General features: G+C 49.4%; 1 protein-coding gene across 3 annotated transcripts in view; it reads right to left on the bottom strand.

The window, feature by feature from the left end:
• The window catches only part of KIF3A (kinesin family member 3A), a 178778-nt gene that overhangs the window by 60946 nt on the left and 106037 nt on the right, over positions 1-11795 (bottom strand). The window lies entirely within an intron of this gene.

The following is an 11795-nucleotide window of genomic DNA, read 5'->3' as shown; positions in this document are numbered from 1 at the left end:
GATCGGGTGTGTGTGAGTGGATGCGATCGGGTGTGTGTGAGTGGATGCGATCGGGTGTGTGTGAGTGGATGCGATCGGGTGTGTGAGTGTCGGCAGAGGAGCACGGCGTGCTGGAGGAGGCTGGGAGCAGAGAGGCTGATCATGGGGAAGGCTGGGAGGAGAGAGGCTGATGCTGGGGGAGGCTGGGAGGGGGAGGCTGGGACGAGGGAGGCTGATGCTGGTGGAGGCTGATGCTTGGGGAGGCTGATGCTGGGGGAGGCTGGAAGGAGAGAGGCTAATGCTGGTGGAGGCTGATGCTTGGGGAGGCTGATGCTGGGGGAGACTGGGAGGGGAAGGCTGATGCTGAGGGAGGCTGGGAGGAAGGAGGCTGGGAGGAGAGAGGCTGATCCTGGGGAAGGCTGGGAACGGGAGGCTGATGCTGAGGGAGGCTGGAAGGAGAGAGGCTGATGCTGGGGGAGGCTGGAAGGAGAGAGGCTGATGCTGGTGGAGGCTGATGCTTGGGGAGGCTGATGCTGGGGGAGACTGGGAGCGGAAGGCTGATGCTGAGGGAGGCTGGGAGAGGGAGGCTGGGAGGAAGGAGGCTGGGAGGAGAGAGGCTGATCCTGGGGAAGGCTGGGAAGGGGAGGCTGATGCTGGGGGAGGCTGGAAGGAGAGAGGCTGGAAGGAGAGAGGCTGATGCTGGTGGAGGCTGATGCATGGGGAGGCTGATGCTGGGGGAGACTGGGAGCAGAAGGCTGATGCTGAGGGAGGCTGGGAGGAAGGAGGCTGGGAGGAAGGAGGCTGGGAGGAGAGAGGCTGATCCTGGGGAAGGCTGGGAAGGGGAGGCTGATGCTGAGGGAAGCTGGAAGGAGAGAGGCTGAGGCTGGGAGGAGAGAGGCTGATGCTGGGGAAGGCTGATGCTGAGGGAGGCTGGGAGGGGAAAGCTGATGTTGGGGAAGGCTGGGAGGACGGAGGCTGGGAGGAGAGAGGCTGATCCTGGGGAAGGCTGGGAGAGGGAGGCTGATGCTGGCGGAGGCTGGAAGGAGAGAGGCTGATGCTGGCGGAGGCTGAGGCTGGGGAGGCTGGGAGAGGGAGGCTGATGCTAAGGGAGGCTGGGAGGAGGGAGGCTGGGAGAGGTAGGCTGAGAGAAGAGAGGCTGATGCACACACACACACACACACACACACACACGCGCGCGCACTGCACAACACACCACACACACACACACACACTGGGAACCACAAACAACTGCCCTACACAGACACCCACACACACAGACAACGCTGCACACACACAACACCCAACACACAAACACCGCGGCACACACAAATATACGCACATACCGCACAACACACACATTGCACAAAACATACCTCCCCCCAAAACACACCACACACACACAAACCGCGCAACACACACACACACAACGCTACAGACACACAGCGCTCCACAAACAACGCAACACACATACAACACCGCTCTCACCCCCCGTCACACCCAGACAACACCCAGAACATGTACAGCGCCTACACAAACACTTGGTAACTACAGACAACAACATCTCTCTCTCTCTATATATATATATATATATATATATATATATATATATATATATATATATATATATATATATATATATATATATATATATATATATAACAAAAATCATACATGAACTACACAATACGTAAATTCTAGAACACCCGATGCGTAGAATCAGGCCACCTTCTAGTATATTATATCTTTCCAGCACCCATGACGGCACCATATATTTGCATATATATGCATATGTACGCACACAGTTACAGAATATATATACACATATATATATATATGTACTGTGTGTGTATTTATATAGTATATATATATATATGTGTGTGTATTTATATAGTATATATATATATATATATATATATATATATATATATATATATATATATATATATATATATATATATATATATATGTGTGTGTGTGTGTGTGTGTGTGTGTGTGTGTGTGTGTGTGTGTATATATATGTATATATATGTATATATATATATATATATATATATATATATATATATATATATATATATATATATATATATATATATATATATATATATATATATATATATATGTGTGTATATATACAACATACACACACATATATTTATATATTGTATATATATATATATATATATATATATATATATATGTACACTGCAGCGTCCAGGGGAGGTGGGGGCAGCAGCTCTGGAGCACAGGGGAACGCTGCGGGCTGCAGCCTTTGATCTCCTGCACCCGCTCATATAATATGCACAGCCGCTGTCCATCTCCAATGGTGCTGAAATCGCACGCAGTGAGGGGCTGGGGCAGCGGTGCATATTATATGAGCCTGCGTCCCAGTGTGATCGCACATGCCCACCCCTGTGTTAGATTTGGCCCCCAGGCTGCTGCTCATTCTAAAATAAAAAAGCTTTACTTACCCCTGCAGCGTTTCTCCCCGTGTCCCTGCTTCCACTGTGATCAGGCAGGCAGAGAGCTCAACCTGCTGTGCCGATCACATGACCGCACTGAGAACCAGGAAGTAAGAAACAGAAGCACGGAGCCAGACAGGAGGGAGCTCAGCGCTGGAGGAGATAAGGAAAGAGGGTTTTATTTTACTTTGGGCAGCAGCCTAGGGGCCATATCTGACACAGGGGGACTTGTGCGATCTATAGGGGCCATGGGCAGCACTATGGGGGGCGATATCTGACACAGGGGGACTTGTGCGATCTATATAGGGGCCATGGGCAGCACTATGGGGGCGATATCTAACACAGGGGGACTTGTGCGATCTATAGGGACCATGGGCAGCACTATGGGGGAGATATCTAACACAGGGGGACTTGTGCGATCTATATAGGGGCCATGGGCAGCACTATGGGGGTGATATCTAACACAGGGGGACTTGTGCGATCTATAGGGACCATGGGCAGCACTATGGGGGCGATATATAACACAGTGGGACTTGTGCGATCTATATAGGAGCCATGGGCAGCACTATGGGGGTGATATCTAACACAGGGGGACTTGTGCGATCTATAGGGGCCATGGGAAGCACTATGGGGGTGATATCTAACACAGGGGGACTTGTGCGATCTATAGGGGCCATGGGCAGCAGCATGGGGGCATTATCTAACACGGGAACGTGTGCAATCCATAGGGGACCATAGGCAGCACAGGGGAACGTGTGCCATCACAAGGGGGCTATATTCAATATAAGGGGGCCATATCCAGATTAAGGGGGCTAATTTTAGGATGGGGGGCTATGAGGGACATATACCCTATATGATTTGTTAGAGGGACACTGGCATTATAAGATGGACCCCATTTAACATTAAAAAAAAAAAATTCTCTTTTCCTTCACCAAATTTGGGGGTGCGTCTTATAATCAGGTGCGTCTTATAAAGCGAAAAATACGGTATATATCATACAGCAGGGGTCGGGAACCTATGGCTCGCGAGCCAGACATGGCTCTTTTGATGGCCGTATCTGGCTCGCAGACAGGGCTCCTACCTGTCTATGGGCAAATGCCGGGGCCCTGGAGAGCCGGGGGGGCCCACTCGGCCTCGTCAGTTCTCCTGTCCCTTGGCCGGGGCCCACTCGCCTTTATAGTTCTGCTGCCCCCGGCCGAGTTCCGGGGACCGCAGTCCTCGGCAGCAATCTGCGGCGCCGTCACTTTAAGGCGCGCAGACATCCTGTTTTGAATTTCATCTGTGGGCGGAGCTACCGCCTTCTCAGTCCCACAGATGAAGGAGGCGAGCTTCTGTCCGGCACTGTGTGGGCCCCCTCTCCACCGTGACCTAATCGGGTAAATGCCCTCCCCGCCTCCCCATTATGGGCCCCGGTGAGCTGCTTCTAACCCCCCCAGATGTATGCCCTGCCAATCCCCCCCCCCCCGCCGATGCCGCGGGTGCTGTACCCGCCGAGCTGCGGGTGCAGGCCCCACAGAGCAGCAGAGTTGTGTGTATTTGTCTGTATGTAGCAGAGTTGTATGTGTTTGTCTGTATGTAGCAGAGTTGTATGTGTTTGTCTGTATGTAGCAGAGTTGTATGTGTTTGTCTGTATGTAGCAGAGTTGTGTGTGTTTGTCTGTATGTAGCAGAGTTGTGTGTGTTTGTCTGTATGTAGCAGAGTTGTATGTGTTTGTCTGTATGTAGCAGAGTTGTATGTGTTTGTCTGTATGTAGCAGAGTTGTATGTGTTTGTCTGTATGTAGCAGAGTTGTATGTGTTTGTCTGTATGTAGCAGAGTTGTATGTGTTTGTCTGTATGTAGCAGAGTTGTGTGTGTATGTGTTTGTCTGTATGTAGCAGAGTTGTATGTGTTTGTCTGTATGTAGCAGAGTTGTATGTGTTTGTCTGTATGTAGCAGAGTTGTATGTGTTTGTCTGTATGTAGCAGAGTTGTATGTGTTTGTCTGTTTGTAGCAGAGTTGTGTGTGTTTGTCTGTTTGTAGCAGAGTTGTGTGTGTCTGTTTGTAGCAGAGTGTAGTACCATTGTTTCAGTCCAGTTGTGGCTTTATACAGCAGGGAGGAGCATTCCTTGCTGTACTAAGTGAACATTGGAGCGATTGATCTGTCAATGGCCCTTTAAAAACATATTGTACGGCTCTCGCGGAATTAAAATTAACATGTTGCAATCAAAGCAGACTTTTTTTCATTTGGGAGCGGGGTAGTCTTATACAGTGAGTATATCCCAAATTCTATATTTTTAGGGCAGAAGTTGGGGGTCGTCTCATACGCCGGCATATACGGTATATAGACACACACACACACAAATGTTTATATATATATATATATATATATATATATATATATATATATATATATATATATATATATATATATATATATATATATATATATATATATATATATATATATATATATATATATATATATATATATATATATATATATATACACACACACGCCCACACATTATATATGTATATATATATATATATATATATATATATATATATACACACACACGCCCACACATTATATATGTATATATATATATATATATATATATATATATATATATATATATATATATATATATATATACACACACACGCCCACACATTATATATGTATATATATATATATATATATATATATATATATATATATATATATGTGTGGGCGTGTGTGTATATATGTATATATATATATATATATATATATATATATATATATATATATATATATATATTCATGCATAGTATATGGTGCTGTCATGGGTGCTGGAAAGATAGATATAATATGTGTGTATATATACAACATTATTATATAATTATATATTATATACACATACATACACACACACACAATGTTCATATATATATATATATATATATATGTATATATATGCGCACACACACTGCATATACACATATATATGCACGCATATTATATATGCACACATTATATATGTCCATATTACATTATTACATTACAGGCCTTACATCTTTTTAAGTGGGAGAACTTGCTCAATTGGTGGCTGACCAAATACTTTTCTTCCCCACTGTACTGTGTGTGTATGTATGTGTATATATATATATATATATATATATATGTGCATGTATATATATATATATATATATATATATATATATATATATATATATATATATATATATTATATAAAATCTATCCTTACGTATATAACTATACACGCACCTGGACATGGCTGTGGTGAGGGGTGGAGGGCGGTGGTGAAGCAAGACACGGGAGGCAGGGGCATGGCGCTAGGGCAAGCATGTTTGCCCGCTATTAAAAATAATGAATATTCACTGCTCCCCACGCCCATAATCCCACCCATCTCTTGACACTGAAGCTGGCATTGAGAGGTGGACAGATTTATGGGCGTGGGGAGCTGCAAATATTCATTCTTTTTAATAACAGCAAACGTGATTACCAAGCTGCTGGCTTCCTGCAGCGGTTGGGCGATCAAGTGTGTCTGCTATTAAAGAGAATGAATATTCATTGCTCACCATCTCGGGCGAGCGGAGCAGTGAATATTCCGGCAGCTGACTTCCACGTGTAACTGGGGGAACATGGCAGTGATGTTACAGTTTACACACTGAAGTAATTTGCTGGCATCAGGAGGGAAGTGGAGGAATGGGGAGTACAATTGTTTAGTTTTGTATGTGTGTGGTGTGGACATATATAACAGGATGGGGATCACATATACCTGAAAGTTGCCCAGGATGGGTGACATTAGTACAGATTTAGGGGATATTACCCATATAACAGTGTCAGCAGCAATCCTCCCTCTCTCCACAAAAATAAACCCCATGGAGTCAGGACCACATTTTTTGATTCAGTTATTTTCCCTATTTTTCCACCTCTAAAACCTAAGTGCGCCTTATGTCTGGTGCGTCTTATATTCCGCAAAGAAGGGAATTTTGTTTACTTACCGTAAATTCCTTTTCTTCTAGCTCCAATTGGGAGACCCAGACAATTGGGTGTATAGGCTATGCCTCCGGAGGCCGCACAAAGTATTACACTAAAAGTGTAAAGCCCCTCCCCTTCTGCCTATACACCCCCCGTGCTCCCACGGGCTCCTCAGTTTTGGTGCAAAAGCAAGAAGGAGGAAAAAAATTATAAACTGGTTTAAAGTAAATTCAATCCGAAGGAATATCGGAGAACTGAAACCATTCAACATGAACAACATGTGTACACAAAAAAACAGGGGCGGGTGCTGGGTCTCCCAATTGGAGCTAGAAGAGAAGGAATTTACGGTAAGTAAACAAAATTCCCTTCTTTGTCCATTGGGAGACCCAGACAATTGGGACGTCCAAAAGCAGTCCCTGGGTGGGTAAATAATACCTCATAATAGAGCCGGAACGGCTCCGTCCTACAGGTGGGCAACCGCCGCCTGAAGGACTCGCCTACCTAGGCTGGCATCTGCCGAAGCATAGGTATGCACCTGATAGTGTTTCGTGAAAGTGTGCAGGCTCGACCAGGTAGCCGCCTGACACACCTGCTGAGCCGTAGCCTGGTGCCTCAAAGCCCAGGACGCACCCACGGCTCTGGTAGAATGGGCCTTCAGCCCTGAGGGAACCGGAAGCCCAGCAGAACGGTAAGCTTCGAGAATTGGTTCCTTGATCCACCGAGCCAGGGTTGATTTGGAAGCCTGTGACCCTTTACGCTGGCCAGCGACAAGGACAAAGAGTGCATCCGAGCGGCGCAGGGGCGCCGTACGAGAAATGTAGAGTCTGAGTGCTCTCACCAGATCTAACAAGTGCAAATCCTTTTCACATTGGTGAACTGGATGAGGACAAAAAGAGGGTAAGGAGATATCCTGATTGAGATGAAAGGGGGATACCACCTTAGGGAGAAATTCCGGAACCGGACGCAGAACCACCTTGTCCTGGTGAAACACCAGGAAGGGGGCTTTGCATGACAGAGCTGCCAGCTCAGACACTCTCCGAAGTGAAGTGACTGCTACTAGGAAAACCACTTTCTGCGAAAGGCGTGCGAGAGAAATATCCCTCATTGGCTCGAACGGTGGTTTTTGAAGAACCATCAGCACCCTGTTCAGATCCCAGGGTTCCAACGGACGTTTGTAAGGAGGGACGATGTGACAAACCCCCTGCAGGAACGTGCGTACCTGTGGAAGTCTGGCCAGGCGCTTCTGAAAAAACACAGAGAGCGCAGAGACTTGTCCCTTAAGGGAGCCGAGTGACAAACCCTTTTCCAATCCGGACTGAAGAAAGGACAGAAAAGTGGGCAATGCAAATGGCCAGGGAGAAAAACCCCCAGCAGAGCACCACGACAGGAATATTTTCCACGTCCTGTGGTAGATCTTGGCGGACGTTGGTTTCCTGGCCTGTCTCATAGTGGCAATGACCTCTTGAGATAATCCTGAAGACGCTAAGATCCAGGACTCAATGGCCACACAGTCAGGTTGAGGGCCGCAGAATTCAGATGGAAAAACGGCCCTTGAGACAGCAAGTCTGGTCGGTCTGGCAGTGCCCACGGTTGGCCGACCGTGAGATGCCACAGATCTGGGTACCACGACCTCCTCGGCCAGTCTGGAGCAACGAGGATGGCGCGGCGGCAGTCGGTCCTGATCTTGCGTAACACTCTGGGCAATAGTGCCAGCGGAGGAAACACATAAGGGAGTTGAAACTGCGACCAATCTTGAACTAAGGCGTCTGCCGCCAGAGCTCTGTGATCGTGAGAACGTGCCATGAATGCCGTGACCTTGTTGTTGTGCCGGGACGCCATTAGGTCGACGTCCGGCATCCCCCAGCGGCAACAGATCTCCTGAAACACGTCCGGGTGAAGGGACCATTCCCCTGCGTCCATGCCCTGGCGACTGAGAAAATCTGCTTCCCAGTTTTCCACGCCTGGGATGTGAACTGCGGAGATGGTGGAGGCCGTGGCTTCCACCCACATCAAAATCCGCCGGACTTCCTGAAAAGCTTGCCGACTGCGTGTGCCTCCTTGGTGGTTGATGTAAGCCACCGCGGTGGAGTTGTCCGACTGAATTCGGATCTGCTTGCCTTCCAGCCACTGCTGGAACGCCTTCAGGGCAAGATACACTGCCCTGATCTCCAGAACATTGATCTGAAGTGAGGACTCTTGCTGGGTCCACGCACCCTGAGCCCTGTGGTGGAGAAAGACTGCTCCCCACCCTGACAGACTCGCGTCCGTCGTGACCACCGCCCAGGATGGGGGTAGGAAGGATTTCCCCTTCGATAATGAAGTGGGAAGAAGCCACCACCGAAGGGAAGCTTTGGTTGCCTGAGAGAGGGAGACATTCCTGTCGAGGGACGTCGGCTTCCTGTCCCATTTGCGTAGGATGTCCCATTGAAGAGGACGCAGGTGAAAACTGCGCGAAAGGGACTGCCTCCATTGCTGCCACCATCTTCCCCAGGAAGTGCATGAGGCGCCTCAAGGGGTGTGACTGACCTTGAAGGAGAGATTGCACCCCCGTCTGTAGTGAACGCTGCTTGTTCAGCGGAAGCTTCACTATCGCTGAGAGGGTATGAAACTCCATGCCAAGATATGTCAGCGATTGGGCCGGCGACAGATTTGACTTTGGAAAATTGATGATCCACCCGAAACTCTGGAGAGTCTCCAGAGTAGCGGTGAGGCTGTGCTGGCATGCCTCTTGAGAGGGAGCCTTGACCAGCAGATCGTCTAAGTAAGGGATCACCGAGTGACCCTGAGAGTGGAGGACCGCAACTACTGCAGCCATGACCTTGGTGAAAACCCGTGGGGCTGTCGCCAGGCCGAACGGCAGTGCCACGAACTGAAGGTGTTCGTCTCCTATGGCGAAGCGCAGGAAGCGCTGATGCTCTGGAGCAATCGGTACGTGGAGATAAGCATCTTTGATATCGATCGATGCAAGGAAATCTCCTTGGGACATTGAGGCGATGACGGAGCGGAGGGATTCCATCCGGAACCGCCTGGTCTTTACGTGTTTGTTGAGCAGTTTTAGGTCCAGGACAGGACGGAAAGACCCGTCCTTCTTTGGAACCACAAACAGGTTGGAGTAAAAACCGTGACCCTGTTGCTGAAGAGGAACAGGGACCACCACTCCTTCTGCCTTCAGAGTGCCCAGCGCCTGCAGAAGAGCATCGGCTCGCTCGGGAGGCGGAGATGTTCTGAAAAATCGAGTCGGAGGACGAGAGCTGAACTCTATCCTGTAACCGTGAGACAGAATGTCTCTCACCCAACGGTCTTTTACCTGTGGCAGCCAAATGTCGGAAAAGCGGGAGAGCCTGCCACCGACCGAGGATGCGGTGTGAGGAGGCCGTAAGTCATGAGGAAGCCGCCTTGGTAGCGGCACCTCCGGCGGTCTTTTTAGGGCGTGACTTAGACCGCCATAGATCGGAGTTCCTCTGATCCTTCTGAGGCCTTTTGGACGAGGAGAATTGGGACCTGCCCGTACCCCGAAAGGACCGAAACCTCGACTGTCCCCTCCTCTGTTGGGGTAATTTTGGTTTGGCCTGGGGTAAGGATGTTTCCTTTCCCTTGGATTGTTTGATGATTTCATCCAGCCTCTCACCAAACAAACGGTCGCCAGAAAATGGCAAACCGGTTAAGCACTTTTTGGAAGCCGAATCTGCCTTCCATTCCCATAGCCACAAGGCCCTGCGGATTGCCACCGAATTGTCGGCTGCAACCGCCGTACGGCTCGCAGAGTCCAGGACAGCATTAATAGCGTAGGACGCAAATGCCGACGTTTGAGAAGTTATGGACGCCACTTACGGCGCAGACGTACGTGTGAGTGCGTCAATTTGCGCTTGACCCGCTGAAATAGCTTGGAGTGCCCATACGGCTGCGAATGCTGGAGCAAAAGACGCGCCGATAGCTTCATAGATGGATTTCAACCAGAGCTCCATCTGTCTGTCAGTGGCATCCTTGAGCAAAGCCCCATCTTCAACTGCAATTATGGATCTAGCCGCCAGTCTGGAGATTGGAGGATCCACCTTGGGACACTGAGTCCAGCCCTTGACCACGTCAGGGTGGAAGGGATAACGTGTATCCTTAAGGCGCTTGGAAAAACGCTTATCTGGACAAACTCGGTGTTTCTGGACTGCCTCTCTGAAGTCGGAGTGATCCAGAAACATACTCGTTGTACGCTTGGGGAACCTGAAGCGGAATTTCTCCTGCTGAGAGGCTGACTCCTCCACTGGAGGAGCCGAGGGAGAAATATCCAACATTTGATTTATGGACGCGATAAGATCATTCACTATGGCGTCCCCATCAGGAGTATCAAGGTTGAGAGCGGCCTCAGGATCAGAATCCTGATCAGCTACCCCCGCTTCATCATACAGAGAGTCCTCCCTCTGAGACCCTGAACAATGTGATGAGGTCGAGGGGATTTCCCAGCGAGCCCGCTTAGGCGGTCTGGGGCTGCGCTCCGTGTCAGAGACCTCACCCTGGGATCTATGAGACACCCCGGGGGAACATTGTTGTTCCAACTGAGGGGAACCAGGGGGCAATGATTCCACAGTGGCCATGGTCTGAGATACCGGTCTGGACTGCAAGGCTTCTAGAATCTTAGCCATAGTCTCAGAAAGTCTTTCAGTAAAAACTGTAAACTCCGTCCCTGTCACCTGGACAGTGTTAGCAGGTGGTTCCCCCTGGGCCCCCCTTAGCAGAGGCTCCGGCTGAGTAAGTGCCACAGGGGCCGAGCAGTGCACACAATGAGGGTCAGTGGAACCTGCCGGTAGCGAGGTCGTACATGCGGCGCAGGCAGCATAGTAAGCCTGTGTTTTGGCACCCCTGCTTCTTGTGGGCGCCATGCTGTTGTCTCCCCTGAGCAACACAATAGGGTATATAGCCAGAATCAACCGTGCACCATACAGTGTAAAGTATAGCCTATAAACATATAATCTATAACTACACTTCTGCACAAGTGGGGCCAGCACCTCAGGTGCTGCTTACCGCCCGCTTAAAGCGGTTATGTGGCCACCAGAATCCCTGCCTGGGTCTCCCAGAGCTTGTCTCCCCTCTGCAGCGTCAGAGGAGCTGACAGGAATGGCTGCCGGCGTCCTGAGGAGAGGAGGGAGCCGTGGGCGTGACCCAGAAAGTGCGGGAACTGGTGCCCCACTGTGCACAGTGAGGGGGCTGGAGTATGCAAAGCATGCTCCAGCCCTCAGTGCTGCCGTCCTGTACAGCGTCCCGCCCTTCCCCTGACTGGCAGGCCTGGGGGCGGGAGGAAAAAGAGACTAAGCCGCAAAAGCCGGGGACTCGAGTTATAAGCGCGGCCGCCGTATAAGCGCGGTCGGCGCGGAAGTCCCCGGCGCACTAACAGTCC

This window comes from Anomaloglossus baeobatrachus, chromosome 4, assembly GCF_048569485.1.
Source record: "Anomaloglossus baeobatrachus isolate aAnoBae1 chromosome 4, aAnoBae1.hap1, whole genome shotgun sequence".
NCBI lineage: Eukaryota > Metazoa > Chordata > Amphibia > Anura > Aromobatidae > Anomaloglossus > Anomaloglossus baeobatrachus.
This window is presented reverse-complemented; position numbering and strand designations above follow the sequence as displayed.